Source organism: Petromyzon marinus, chromosome 15 (assembly GCF_048934315.1).
Source record: "Petromyzon marinus isolate PM22_M1 ecotype Great Lakes invasive population chromosome 15, UKy_Petmar_22M1.pri1.0, whole genome shotgun sequence".
Taxonomy (NCBI): domain Eukaryota; kingdom Metazoa; phylum Chordata; class Hyperoartia; order Petromyzontiformes; family Petromyzontidae; genus Petromyzon; species Petromyzon marinus.
The window spans coordinates 19295052-19309754 of NC_133681.1; the positions used below are offsets into that span (position 1 = coordinate 19295052).

The window sequence follows — 14703 nt, forward strand, 5'->3', positions numbered from 1 at the left end:
CCTGGGCCAGGGTAGATTGAAATGATGACGTCGAAAAGTCTTGTGGCACCGTTGAAGGCTGAGCCTCATGCCCCTCCGCTCCCTCCTCCTCATTCATTCTCTCCACGAGCTCTGCATAGGTAATGTGGGGGTAGAGGGTTCATTGCATTAGGGACAGGGGAGGCAGGTGCAGGGATGGGAATGTTGGTAAAGAACCGCACATGGTACTCATGTGTAAAGCTTTCTCATAAATGTCGACGCTGCTCCAGTGTGAGTACACCTGTGGTATAAAGTTGTATTACCATTAGGGGACTTTTACCCCATTGAATATCGTACACTTTAACAAAGCCGTGCCCAGCATGGTCAGACACAAACCAGGGCAAAAAATATTAGTTGGAATATGCAAAGTCATTTTTGCCCTGACAGCTTGTCAGCTATACTCTTTGGTTCTTTCGGTAAAGTCACGTGGGTGGAAAAAAAAATAGAAATAGAAATAAATCACGACGTTTCGAATGCAACATAAGCACTCATCATCAGGTGTGACAACCACAGCAAGGAAACTGTTTTACTGAAGTGGGAGAGAAACCAGGGTTAGGGCAGTTAAATAAGTCAGAGAGGGGGAGAGTGGGGGGTGAATGGGGCGAGGAGTGCGAGCGCTGCAAGCGCTGCAGAGACGCTGAGAGTAAAAAAAGAGGCAACATAATTACTGCCAAGATGGAAGCTTGTCAGCTTCTGCGAGAGCTTCCCCGTGACCACACAGATCATGGTGGTTACTTGACCACATTTCAATTGAAGTGCTGTCGTCCTGACAGTTCTGTTCCTTCATCTGAAGAAGGCCACTTGTGTTGTGGCCAAAACGTCGTGATTTTTGTTGTTTTATTTTTTACCTACGTGACTTTACCCAATAGAACCAAAGAGTATGGATCCTTGCAGTCACGAAAGCTTCAAATCCACATTTCACCACTCTGGTTAATGTGGGTTGGTGAAGACGTATAGTATGTATAGTACAACCAATTTTGATGGACTGCCCTTTGCTGCCCACCATGTAGCCCGACACTACACTTTTAGACCTGTTATGCACTATCCTGGCTCAAACCCTGCTGAGCGTCCGATTAAAACACTGACGAGATCTCAATATTTAAAAGTGGCCCAAAGCCCCGTCATAGCACGAACATTACACTTTACCTATCTCAACAAATGTGGACATCATGAATCTTTGGTCTAATCTCAGATCTTGTGAGTTAGAACTCGGGGGCTCCTCATGCACAGCCAGCCAAGGATAACTCCCCGCTATAGTGACGTCACAGGAAAAGGACGTGACGTCACCTAAATATGGGCGTGGTCAAAAGCGGCCCCATCCCCCGCTCTTCCCGACCTTGCTTCCCCCCTTGCCGAGGTTACCCACATGAACAATAATAATAAATCATAGATGTACATTATGAAAGAATCAATTATTTTTCACAAAACTGCTCCTGTACGACCTTTTGCCAATCCCCTGCTGGAGAGCCTCTTGACGATTGCACGAATCGTGTTGGTTATTTGCACATACTTCACCATGCCGGTGAGTATGGGTTGGTAAAGGAAAAGGAGGAGCATTAACGTACAAACAAAAACCTATTTTACTAGAATGCCTTCTGCTTCCCATCATGTAGCCTGTAACACCTGGTATGCGCTATCCAGACTCCAACCTCCTTAACGTTAGATGGAGACATCTGGCACATCCCCAGCAGTTTTGTCTACAGGCTCAACATATAACACAAACACACCTCCCTAACACTAACGTTAAACTTTACCTATCTCGACGAAGGTAGACATCGTGAATCTTTGATTTTTTTCGAATTCAGAGTCAGAAGTCAGGAGCTCCTCGCGTGCACAGCCAGCCCACGATAAAGTCCGACCCAGAATGATGTCACCGTGACGTCAGTTAAATATGGGCGTGGCCTGAATGTGGGTGTGGCCAACAGCGGCGGCTTCCCCGCCCCCCGCTGCCCCTCCCCGCAGGTTTCTCTCAACCCTCAGTGCGCATGCGCGGGCGGCATGTCTCGGACATCGCCTTCAGCGGCCTTTGGCGACGCGGTGGTTGTGGCGGGAAAATTAATAAAAAAAACTTCTCCGAATAACCGCGACCTTTAACTACCCTCACGGATAATCCACACGGATCTCTGGACGGCAAGGCGAAGACGATCAATGGAATAATCTCCGGTGAGAGACGGAGAGAGATGGGCAGGCGTGAGGGCGAGCCAGGTTCAACTTTGTTGAACGCTGAGCGCAGAGTGAATGGGGTTTATACTCTTTGGTTCTATTGGGTAAAGTCACGTAGGTGAAAATAAAATAACAATTTTCACCTACGTGACTTTACCCAATAGAACCAAAGAGTATGGATCCTAGCAGCCACGAAAGCTTTAAATCTAGAATTGAATGGGGTTTGCTTCACTTAGCACGCGACTTGGACACTTCGGTGTGCAAAGTGTTGTCTGGTTGTGCCGTGTAAAGGAGGAGGACATTCAGTAAATGTCGTTGGTTTGTTAATGGGAGTGTGTGGCGCGGTAATGGACTGGGTACGACTTACAACACAAGTTCTGCTCACATTGCACGCTAAGGGTTAGCACGGCGATTACTACGTGTGCATTTATTAGTTATTGTTTATGTTAAAAGTAGTATTGATTGTTAAGACAATAATGTTTAGTATTTGTAGGTGAATCATTTCAATATTGTACAGTATAGCATTGTCCTGCTGTGTGGCTCTCACGTGGCGAGCATCAGTGCAGCAATATTCAGTACGTGGTTGTAATGTACTTCTATAGCCCCCTGCCACCAGTGCAACAGTATTCAGTACGTGGTTGTAATGCACTTCTATAGCCCCCTGCCACAAGTGCAGCAATATTCAGTACATGGTTGTAATGCACTTCTATAGCCCCCTGCCACCGGTGCAGCAATATTCAGTACATGGTTGTAATGTACTTCTATAGCCCCCTGCCACCAGTGCAGCAATATTCAGTACATGGTTGTAATGCGCTTCTATAGCCCCCTGCCACAAGTGCAGCAATATTCAGTACGTGGTTGTAATGTACTTCTATAGCCCCCTGCCACCAGTGCAGCAATATTCAGTACGTGGTTGTAATGAACTTCTATAGCCCCCTGCCACCGGTGCAGCAATATTCAGTACGTGGTTGTAATGCACTTCTATAGCCCCCTGCCACCAGTGCAGCAATATTCAGTACGTGGTTGTAATGTACTTCTATAGCCCCCTGCCATCAGTGCAGAAATATTCAGTATGTGGTTGTAATGCACTTCTATAGCCCCCTGCCACCAGTGCAGCAATATTCAGTACATTGTTGTAATCCACTTCTATAGCCCCCTGCCACCAGTGCAGCCATATTCAGTACGTGGTTGTAATGCACTTCTATAGCCCCCTGCCACCAGTGCAGCAATATTCAGTACGTGGTTGTAATGTACTTCTATAGCCCCCTGCCATCAGTGCAGAAATATTCAGTATGTGGTTGTAATGCACTTTTATAGCCCCCTGCCACCAGTGCAGCAATATTCAGTACATGGTTGTAATGTACTTCTATAGCCCCCTGCCACCAGTGCAGCAATATTCAGTACGTGGTTGTAATGCACTTCTATAGCCCCCTGCCATCAGTGCAGCAATATTCAGTGCATGGTTGTAATGCACTTCTATAGCCCCCTGCCATCAGTACAGCAATATTCAGTACATGGTTGTAATGTACTTCTATAGCCCCCTGCCACCAGTGCAGCAATATTCAATACGTGGTTGTAATGCACTTCTATAGCCCCCTGCCATCAGTGCAGCAATATTCAGTACATGGTTGTAATGTACTTCTATAGCCCCCTGCCACCAGTGCAGCAGTATTCAGTACGTGGTTGTAATGCACTTCTATAGCCCCCTGCCATCAGTGCAGCAATATTCAGTACGTGGTTGTAATGTACTTCTATAGCCCCCTGCCACAAGTGCAGCAATATTCAGTACATGGTTGTAATGCACTTCTATAGCCCCCTGCCACCGGTGCAGCAATATTCAGTACGTGGTTGTAATGCACTTCTATAGCCCCCTGCCATCAGTGCAGCAATATCCAGTACGTGGTTGTAATGTACTTCTATAGCCCCCTGCCACAAGTGCAGCAATATTCAGTACATGGTTGTAATGCACTTCTATAGCCCCCTGCCACCGGTGCAGCAATATTCAGCACATGGTTGTAATGTACTTCTATAGCCCCCTGCCACCAGTGCAGCAATATTCAGTACATGGTTGTAATGCACTTCTATAGCCCCCTGCCACAAGTGCAGCAATATTCAGTACGTGGTTGTAATGTACTTCTATAGCCCCCTGCCACCAGTGCAGCAATATTCAGTACGTGGTTGTAATGAACTTCTATAGCCCCCTGCCACCAGTGCAGCAATATTCAGTACATGGTTGTAATGCACTTCTATAGCCCCCTGCCACAAGTGCAGCAATATTTAGTACGTGGTTGTAATGTACTTCTATAGCCCCCTGCCACCAGTGCAGCAATATTCAGTACGTGGTTGTAATGAACTTCTATAGCCCCCTGCCACCGGTGCAGCAATATTCAGTACGTGGTTGTAATGCACTTCTATAGCCCCCTGCCACCAGTGCAGCCATATTCAGTACGTGGTTGTAATGCACTTTTATAGCCCCCTGCCACCAGTGCAGCAATATTCAGTACATGGTTGTAATGTACTTCTGTAGCCCCCTGCCACCAGTGCAGCAATATTCAGTACGTGGTTGTAATGCACTTCTATAGCCCCCTGCCATCAGTGCAGCAATATTCAGTGCATGGTTGTAATGCACTTCTATAGCCCCCTGCCACAAGTGCAGCAATATTCAGTGCATGGTTGTAATACACTTCTATAGCCCCCTGCCACAAGTGCAGCAATATTCAGTACGTGGTTGTAATGTACTTCTATAGCCCCCTGCCACCAGTGCAGCAATATTCAGTACGTGGTTGTAATGAACTTCTATAGCCCCCTGCCACCGGTGCAGCAATATTCAGTACGTGGTTGTAATGCACTTCTATAGCCCCCTGCCACCAGTGCAGCAATATTCAGTACGTGGTTGTAATGTACTTCTATAGCCCCCTGCCATCAGTGCAGAAATATTCAGTATGTGGTTGTAATGCACTTCTATAGCCCCCTGCCACCAGTGCAGCAATATTCAGTACATTGTTGTAATCCACTTCTATAGCCCCCTGCCACCAGTACAGCCATATTCAGTACGTGGTTGTAATGCACTTTTATAGCCCCCTGCCACCAGTGCAGCAATATTCAGTACATGGTTGTAATGTACTTCTGTAGCCCCCTGCCACCAGTGCAGCAATATTCAGTACGTGGTTGTAATGCACTTCTATAGCCCCCTGTCATCAGTGCAGCAATATTCAGTGCATGGTTGTAATGCACTTCTATAGCCCCCTGCCACAAGTGCAGCAATATTCAGTACGTGGTTGTAATGTACTTCTATAGCCCCCTGCCACCAGTGCAGCAATATTCAGTACGTGGTTGTAATGAACTTCTATAGCCCCCTGCCACCGGTGCAGCAATATTCAGTACGTGGTTGTAATGCACTTCTATAGCCCCCTGCCACCAGTGCAGCAATATTCAGTACGTGGTTGTAATGTACTTCTATAGCCCCCTGCCACTAGTGCAGCAATATTCAGTACATTGTTGTAATCCACTTCTATAGCCCCCTGCCACCAGTGCAGCCATATTCAGTACGTGGTTGTAATGCACTTTTATAGCCCCCTGCCACCAGTGCAGCAATATTCAGTACATGGTTGTAATGTACTTCTGTAGCCCCCTGCCACCAGTGCAGCAATATTCAGTACGTGGTTGTAATGCACTTCTATAGCCCCCTGCCATCAGTGCAGCAATATTCAGTGCATGGTTGTAATGCACTTCTATAGCCCCCTGCCACCAGTGCAGCAATATTCAGTACGTGGTTGTAATGCACTTCTATAGCTCCCTGCCACCAGTTCAGCAATATTCAGTACGTGGTTGTAATGTACTTCTATAGCCCCCTGCCACCAGTGCAGCAATATTCAGTACGTGGTTGTAATGTACTTCTATAGCCCCCTGCCACCAGTGCAGCAATATTCAGTACGTGGTTGTAATGCACTTCTATAGCCCCCTGCCACCAGTTCAGCAGTATTCAGTACGTGGTTGTAATGCACTTCTATAGCACCCTGACATTGTGCAGCAATGTTCAGTACATTGTTGTAATGCACTTCTATAGCCCCCTGCCATCACCAAATTCACACTGACCAGCGTGGTGAAGTACGGTAAATAACCCCTCCCCCTGGGAGCTGCATAGCATGGGACAGCTGTCAGCCAGCAATGGATTGAAAAAGGAGCTGTACTCTGCACACGTTGTTATTCAGGGTAGGGTAAGGAACTTGGAGGTTCGGTATGCATAATGTGCTCGGAAAGTATTGTATTCTGTATGTGTGTTGAATCTCTTTCGCACCGTACCAAGCCCACCGTGCTCTTCGGAGGTGCGATAATATATAAATATAAGTAGTCATACTACTGTAATACCACTATTAATATGTAGCATTCATTTTATTAGTAGTACTGTAATTTGTTGATATGCAGGTGTACATGCCAAACGTTAACCAATGTTAAATGTTAAGCCTTCTCTTTTGAATACAGTGTGTTTTAAACATGGAGTTGTCTCCAGCTAATTCTTAAATGTATATCATTCATAATGTAGTAGTAGGCAGGTAGAGCATTTATGACACTTCAATTGTACATAGAGCTTGCAGGTGTGATGAAGGAAAGCATGGGAAAGGCTGGAATTTTTGTTGAAAAAAGGACAACAGCCACAGTAGCTTAAGAGACCTAACGCTGAAGCTGCTAACGCGAAGTGGTCGACGCTGGCCCATGCGTTGTGACGTCGGACCCACTTTCCGCACACAGCAGCTCCTCATGGTGCCCCCCATACCAGGACCAGTGGTGACCTGGTAGCCACAGCGATTCCTCTCCCTGGCCCCATCCGGTTCGGGCATCCCAAATCGTACAAAATGAACTGCAACGGTGGTGAGACAAACAGCCCTTCGGGCGACAGCACGGTGACGGACACAAGCCCTCGCGGCAGCCAGGGCAGCTCGCTGCTCCGGACCGGAAGCGGGGGCTAGCACAGCCCTGTGGTGTGCGGAGAGCAGTGCTGCTCGTAGGCGAGCGGTGCGCTGGACGCCTACATCGAGGACTTTGAGCAGAGCGGAATCTGTGCGTCACCGCTACCCAGGATACGTGCAGAGCACAGCACCGCGCAGCATGGCGGAGCGGAGACGCGCGGAGGAGAGGAGGATGCACAGTGTGGATGAGGGTGGGTTGCGCCTCTCGCCACGCGAGGAATCGCTCCGTGGTGCTTGCACTCGAGTGGCTATCGAGTGTGCAGGCGGTGCAATGGTATCGAAGCTATAGTAATAGGTTTTTACCCTTTTATCTGGCACAAACACTGACACCTTTATACAAGGGATCATGTTTGCAATAACCACAACACAAGTAGTCAAAATGCAAACAAAAAAGACAACTGATAATATGCACTGTCCTTGAATTTGATTGGTCCACACCCGAGACGGCTTTTCTGAGATCCCAGTCTCCACTGGTGTTGGACCAGAAGACGCCAAAAGGCGTCTTCTTATTCTTAGCGTCTTCTTGTTTGCATTTTGACTACTTGCGTTGTGGTTATCGCAAACATGATCCCTTGTATAAAAGTGTCAGTTTTTGTGCCAGATAAAAGGGTAAAAACCTATTACTATATCTTGTTACTGGCAAAGGAGGTCTCATAAGGTATCGAAGCTAGTTGACTGGATGGGGGATAATTGGAGAGGAGAACCCCATTTTTTTTGCTTGTACTGGGTGCTTGTCAATTATGCTATGCTATCATGAATGTAATGTAATTCCCCTAGAAAAAAAACCCTTAATAAGGTCTAAAGATACATTTTCGTGAGAGTCCCACACTGGGATGCTTGGCAAATTCCATTAATGAGTTCATTTTATGTCAGAGAAAACTATCCACAGTAAGCACACGCATATGAGAGGATAGCATAGGTCTGAACAGATAGGTCGGTGCATGCATTTCTTTCTCCTGTCATCTTCCAGCAACTTCACTGATTATCGAGTTTGTAAAGTTTGTGAAATCTAAGTGATCCTCCAACCTTTGTGTCAAAATTTGCAGATCCTAGACTGGACACATCTGAAGTTTAAACAATAACAGCTCATGCACTGATTTATCCCATATTCTCACAAACTCCACAAACGGATAACATCATTAGTTACTGATGGTGCAAAGTAAGGCAACATTGCAGGATTGCCGTTCAGGGGTCAAGGAATCTAGGGGAGAGCAAATTCATTGTGTACCAGTAAAATGTCTGTGGGTCTTACATTGCAGGTGGCATGCTGCTTGTGGAGGACCTCATCTCGGGCACGTGCAGCCTCACTGCTGCGCTGCAGCGGTCGTGGCTCATAGCCCGACGGTCAGTCTAACCACGGACCAGCTCCTAGCGGCGCCAGTTGACGGTTCCTCCAAGTCCTTGCTCCGCTCGCCTGGCGCCCACCGAGACCTCACAGTGTCGCACAGAGGCAAGCGGTCATCTCTCGGGGTCACCGCGCACAGCTTCGGCGCATCATTGGTGAGGGGCAATAAGCCAACTAAACGGTTGAGCTCAACAGCGAGAAGCAACGAGGCCGTGATGCCATTAAATTTGTCGGCAAAACCCGAAAATTATTTCTTTTCTAACCAGACGAATGTTTTGTTGTACTTATGGAGCAGTGAAGCAACTAGGCGTGAGCACTTGCCGAACGGCGGCTGTGCGACAAGTACCTATCTCAGGTGGTTGACAAGCCAAAAGGATAAGCTGGATGTGTCGGGGATCACGAGCATTCCTGAGCTCAGGTACCCGGCCTGGCCGCGTGACTGCGATGTGGACTCCCAGACCAGCAGCCACGAGACGGATACCAGCACAAAGAGAGCAGGTACCGCTCAGAGCCCGCAAAGCAGACCAAAGTACCCAGAGTGGCTCAAAGTTTTGGATATCTCCGGCCTTACGAATGTAGCCAACGAGGAGCCCGTGTCAGAGGACAATAGATCCCTAGGTGTGTGTATATATATAGTCTGTATATAGCAGATGACATTTCATATGTTTTCAGGTACATATTCAGTCTTTTCTCACAGAGACGGCTGAGCGGCCACCCATGTGGTTGTGACGTGCGATGCGTGATTCTTGATGCACAGCCTCATTGGAGGAGCTGCTGAGCAGGGCGCACATGGAGTTGGACTCCCCCGGCTTGGAGGCCCCCTCCCCGGGCAGCTTCAACACGGACGTCTTTCTAGGGGCTGATCGTCCCTGGGAAAACCCCTCCACGCCATTGTGAATTTATCTTTATATCCACACTCACGCACAGCATAGAGGCTGCACCGCCTCTAAGTATGATGTCAGATTTTGAATGTTATAAGCTAAGCAGGTAAGCCTGGTTATTACTTGGATGGGAGACTGTTTTGAAATAGCATATATTATAGATTTTGGCTGCTAGGTAACCAGGAGTTAGTAATACGGCAATGGAATCTTGAATCTATATCCGGAGTTTTGCATTTTACTCCCTCTGTTTTCACCGGGTTCTCCGTTTTCCTCTCACATACCACTCGCTGATGAAATTTGCAAAATATCACTGCCAAACCCTCCTGAGACTTGGTGAGATTTTTCTGGCTTTCACCTTGATAATAAGTCAACCAAGTAATTTTCTCTCAATCGTGTCTCTTCTCAGGGCCGTGTACCACCTGTCGCATCTGAAAGAGCTGGTTGACACCATCAAGGAGAACAAGGATGGCTGACTACCCGTGATGTAGAAAGCCCGAAAGCATTTTATGGCGGTGGTCGAGGTTTCTACTCAGAAGGATACGTTCGCTTGGTCCTGCTAATTCATGGTTGTTAAACATCAATGGTACTTCAGGTGCTGTGGTGTGAATCGCAATTACTTGTGAACTTGTGGGGCCCATGGGGCACAGTAATTGCCCTGTTAATGGAAGTGCCACAACAAAGTATTGGAAAAATGTGATAAAGTTCGTTCAGGGTTGGAGTTATTGAATGGTTGCAGCAGTATTTTGCACAGCAAATCCATACAGACTCAAATGTCACTTGAAATAGAACGGATATGTGAACAATATTGTGAGCACAACTAAACTAATTTTGGTTTTAGCCATTTTGGAAGGAGACTACTTTATTGGGAACATACATGCTAGTATTTGTGTAGTTATAAACATTTGGGAAATCACTGTAAAAGTACATTTGCTTATTTAGATTGCACTATACCTGTATTGTAAAATTTCAGAACCTTTTATGTAATTTGTAATCAATAAACCAAAGTTGCATATTGTATGCAACCCATGACTTGGATTGTTTTTATCATGTCTTGTTTAGCATGGTTGGTTATGTACAGTGTGAAAGAAATTCAACATACATTAAATATTTTCTGATATTTGAATGTTTATATTGTACATGTATATTTATTTTACAATAAATCTGAGACAAAGGCTTATACACATGGAATTGAAAATATTCAGCTATGATTTGTATTTCTCAAGTATTTTAAGAAAAGTCAGCGAGTCTCGTGACATGTCTTCACATTTGGGAGTGATGATTGTGATGGATATACAGGCATTAACCTGCTTACATTCCTAGAGTATGTAAGGTGAATTTGGGCATTCTGGGTGATTGGGTTTTAGGCCAAACACAGGCAGATGGTGGGGGATAGATGTTTTCAAGCATCTATTAATTACTCATCGGCATGTACAATCTTACTATGATGTAAAGTTAAAAAACATGGTTCATCAAGGGAATGGAATAAAAACTCAACTGTGCACAAGTATGGAGGAATTAATACTTGGAATTCAATGCAAAGATCTGGCCATATGGCGTTTACTGGGCACCAGGGTTGCCAAACAACACGTGAAAGATGTGTATCAGGCACAGCCTCTGCATTATGAAAAAAATATCACTTCCTGAAGAAGTGCATTTTGCTTCTCCTGTCTTAGGTCACCATCAAAATAAATTAGAGCAAATGTGACTCGACTGACACAGGCAGCATTTATACTTGTGAAGTGTTCTCCTTCCGACGTGTGGTGTGTGTCGCACACACTGTCGGAGACGAGGTAGTTGCAGGAGACATCGTCTCTTTATTATCTTGTTCACACCAACTCCGCCCTCACTCTCTCGACCACGTTGCCATAGAGCCCGGCCTAGACACGACCCTGTCCGTGTTGCACCGACGGCGTCGACCGAGAAGGCCAACGACTGTCTGGCCACGCAATGATTGGGCGAATGCGGTGGCAACGACAGCGACGTCGAGACGAGTCCACTCCCAGAACCGGCAGCCCGGAGCTGTCGCTCTCCGCTGCTTATATTATATTCTATATTCTACTCGGTGCGGCTTGGCTCTGCCCTATCCACGCCTCCCTTCTCGAACCGACCAGAGGGTTCCAGAGGCTTCCCTATGAGGTCTTCCATGACCCTTGCCCCAATTCCTCTGCCCGGCCGGCACACCCGTATATATGCTCAACGGCGTGTGCGCAAACTTTCCACTGCAGTTGCCGCTGCTGGACAGCAGTCAGCGCTGTGTCACTACACTTGTATGAACACAAGAATTACATAATCACATCTACACTTATATGTAATGGGCTGAGATAGGCGCACACAACTTCTTGGGAGGCAACACTATTTATTAACACCAACACATTACACTTAACATAAATTTCGATTTAAAGCTTTCGTGACTGCGGGCTAACACCAATCCCGAATATCCGCCCCCACAGCCCTTTAAATAACCTCCCATACAGCCCCCCAATCGGCTATGCGTGTATGAGTGACGTCCCTGCCCTCTAACCCCCGACCCCCCCGTCCCGCGCGTGCGATTGGTGTGTCGCTCTAAAACCGACTCCAAATCCCCGCCCCGCAGCCCTTTAAACAATCTCCATTGCCCGGCATCGGCGGCAACGCGTGTGCGAAGGACGTCATTGCCCTCTGACCCCTGACCCCCCGTTTAGTTCGTGTGAGTGGTGCGCGGGGTTGTGTGAGCGGAGACGTCGCGTTTGAGTGGCTGAGAAGCGACGGATTGATTCCAGGCAGCCACGTGCCAGCCCCGAGCTATGCCCCACAAACAGGACCCGCGGACCCGAGGGGCTGCGCCGTGAGGAGAGTAGCCGGAGAGCGGCAGCCCTCTCACCGCGAGCGAGGAGTCGAGTAGCGGCTGCTCTCACTCGAGCGAGGAGTCCGGAGCCCGCAGCCCTCTCGAGATCAGCCCTCCCCCAGGGGGGGAGCCGGGGGCCCGCATCCCCCACAACTGACAACCTGTGTACCAACTGGCCGAGCGAGAGTGTGTGTGTATTTGAGCGCAATCGTGCCAGTGTTAAGCTGTACCAGGGAGTTTGATGCAGCAGATTGTTTCGGTGTAGCAGGGTGTCCGGATTGTGCCGGCACACTATCCTTCTATCTGTAATGTCGTAGGGTGAGCTCCATTAAAAGTTTACTCGGACCCCAACCTGTCAAAGCGCCTAATCTCGGAACGTGGTTCTCAACCTCGTACCTCACCCATGCTACGTACCTTTGAGACGTCCTGCTTTTACAAATGTTGATGAACTGGAGGGCAAAGGTCTGGAGGACCCCACATGGAGTCTGGTTTCTCACACCCGAGCCTCCTGTGACATTTCTGGAGGCTTCTCTGGAATCTTTGTCCCATTTATTGAGTGCAGATTTGGCTTACTTCTAGCTTCATCCCAAGACGTCATCCAGTTTGGAAATACCCGAAGGTTGTGGGAGTCGCCCCGTGCTTCAGTTTCTTTCCAACCCTCGTAATGGCCGGATGCTCACCAGCCGGAAGTCTTTTGCTGCTTACACCACGACCGAGGTGTTGAGAGCAACCATCTCGTGGCTGGTCGGCAATGGAGATGGTATTGTCGATTTGGGGAGCGTGAGTCTGTGGCGTTCGTGGTGCTGCTGTCACGGAGGCGACACGAGTTTAGGAAATTCAGTTTTGTGGGTTTCCTGTAGCGAGCACTGAAAGATCCTCTCTTCCTCTTTCTCCACCCTTGTCTCTGCTGTCTCCATGTCCCCGTTCAACTCTTTCTACACCGCTTTCCTTGAATGTGCAGCTGCCTTTACGGCCTCCCCTCTCCCCTTCTCTCCACCTCCAACCCATCTCCGTCGTAATCTCCTCCCCTTTGTTCAGGCTCTTCCCTTTCTTCCTCAGTCTATGGATGGGGTTATTGTTTATCGGGCTCTTATACAAAAAATGGAGCTTATTTTAGCCTTTGAATAGGATTTTCTGTTTTCCTTCGGTAGCGTGTTGCGCACATAGGGAAGATCGAGCCACGCCACCGGTTCCCATGATCAAAATCTTTGTCAACTTGTCTCCCTCGGTAGGAATGCCTTTCCTTCTGCAGCAAGCAATTGTCTTCTCTCTCTCCTCCGGTATTTCTTCCGATGCGCTTTCTTAATCTCGCTTGCTGTGTGTATCGACTCTATCATTCAACAAGGGCAAATAAAAAAAAAATGCTTTTTTTTCCTCCACTGTTTTACCACTATACCTCCTGAGTGGGTACTCGGAGTTTCATCTAATGTACTATTTGATGAGTCGCTTCCACACAGCACAAAGGCGGTAGCTATCCGAACTGTAAATTTTTCTTCCAATTTCGATAGATTCTCGAATTATTCTTGGGCAGTAGTAGCTAGTTTTGCACAGAACTTCAACATTAGAATCAACTGAGTGTCCTTGTTGGCACGTGTGTTCTGCTACTGCTGAACACGGGTGCCAACAAATAATACATTATTTAAATGCATGCCTATAAAGGGCAGCATACTTCAATAGGGATTACCATTGGTACGGCTATTTTAATACACAATAGACAGGAAGGACAAGATCAAAGGGCTCTCATAATGCACATGCATAATGTACGTTGACTCGGTAATCTCCCCCCCCCACTTTGCGCGAGAGTGCCACAAATCTGGCTGTCGCCTGATGAAGCTAGTTGTAATTACTGGCAAAACGTCGTACTCCAATTGTAAATGTTGTGGCTTGGCTCTCCAAAGTACCAGTGACGAATTGGCTTGTTCTGTTTCCGTGACAACCCTTACTAGTTGGCTGTGTCGAGTGGTGGCGGGTTTTAACGACACGTTTATATATGTATGCGATCTAATCCAAAAAACACCTCTATGGATGATATTGGGCGCGAAAGCCTACATGTTAAACCAAAATTTAAAATATATACAAAATAACAATAATTTCTAGTTTTCCTCATTCACATCGTGATTCGTATGAACAGACATGAGATGATTGAGACATGTTAAATCATAAACGTATTTATTAATATATATATACAGATAGTCCTCGACTGCAATGTCCTTGTCCACGTGCAAACAGAGTTAGGATAGCAGCCTCCTTTAAAAGCCAGAGTAGATTTATACGCTGTAGAAGACAGTTGACGAATCCTCGTTGCTTGATTCCTCCTCGGATCCCTTCAGCAGTGAGTCGTCACCAGTCTTCTCTGCCTGCTCATTCTCCATGTGGCACGGCTGGGGTGGGTGCAATACGCCAGGAGACTCCTTATGCAGCGAGCAGCGAAGCAGGCCCATCTCTGCCTGCTCATCCTCAACGTGGAATTGAGGAGATGGCGGTGAGCTGGGGGCATCGGTGAGG

General features: G+C 47.3%; 1 long non-coding RNA gene across 3 annotated transcripts; it reads left to right on the plus strand.

The window, feature by feature from the left end:
• The first annotated feature begins 1967 nt into the window (after positions 1-1967).
• Positions 1968-10409, plus strand: LOC142924659 (uncharacterized). 3 transcript variants are annotated; one of them, XR_012941770.1, is made up of 5 exons: positions 1968-2181; positions 7176-7339; positions 8408-8991; positions 9251-9386; positions 9781-10409. It is a non-coding gene; the product is annotated as an uncharacterized LOC142924659 (long non-coding RNA). The 3 variants fall into 3 exon arrangements; XR_012941768.1 differs by having other exon boundaries at positions 1977-2181; positions 8408-8648; XR_012941769.1 differs by lacking the exon at positions 7176-7339 and having other exon boundaries at positions 1979-2181; positions 8408-8648.
• Positions 10410-14703: the final 4294 nt, after the last annotated feature.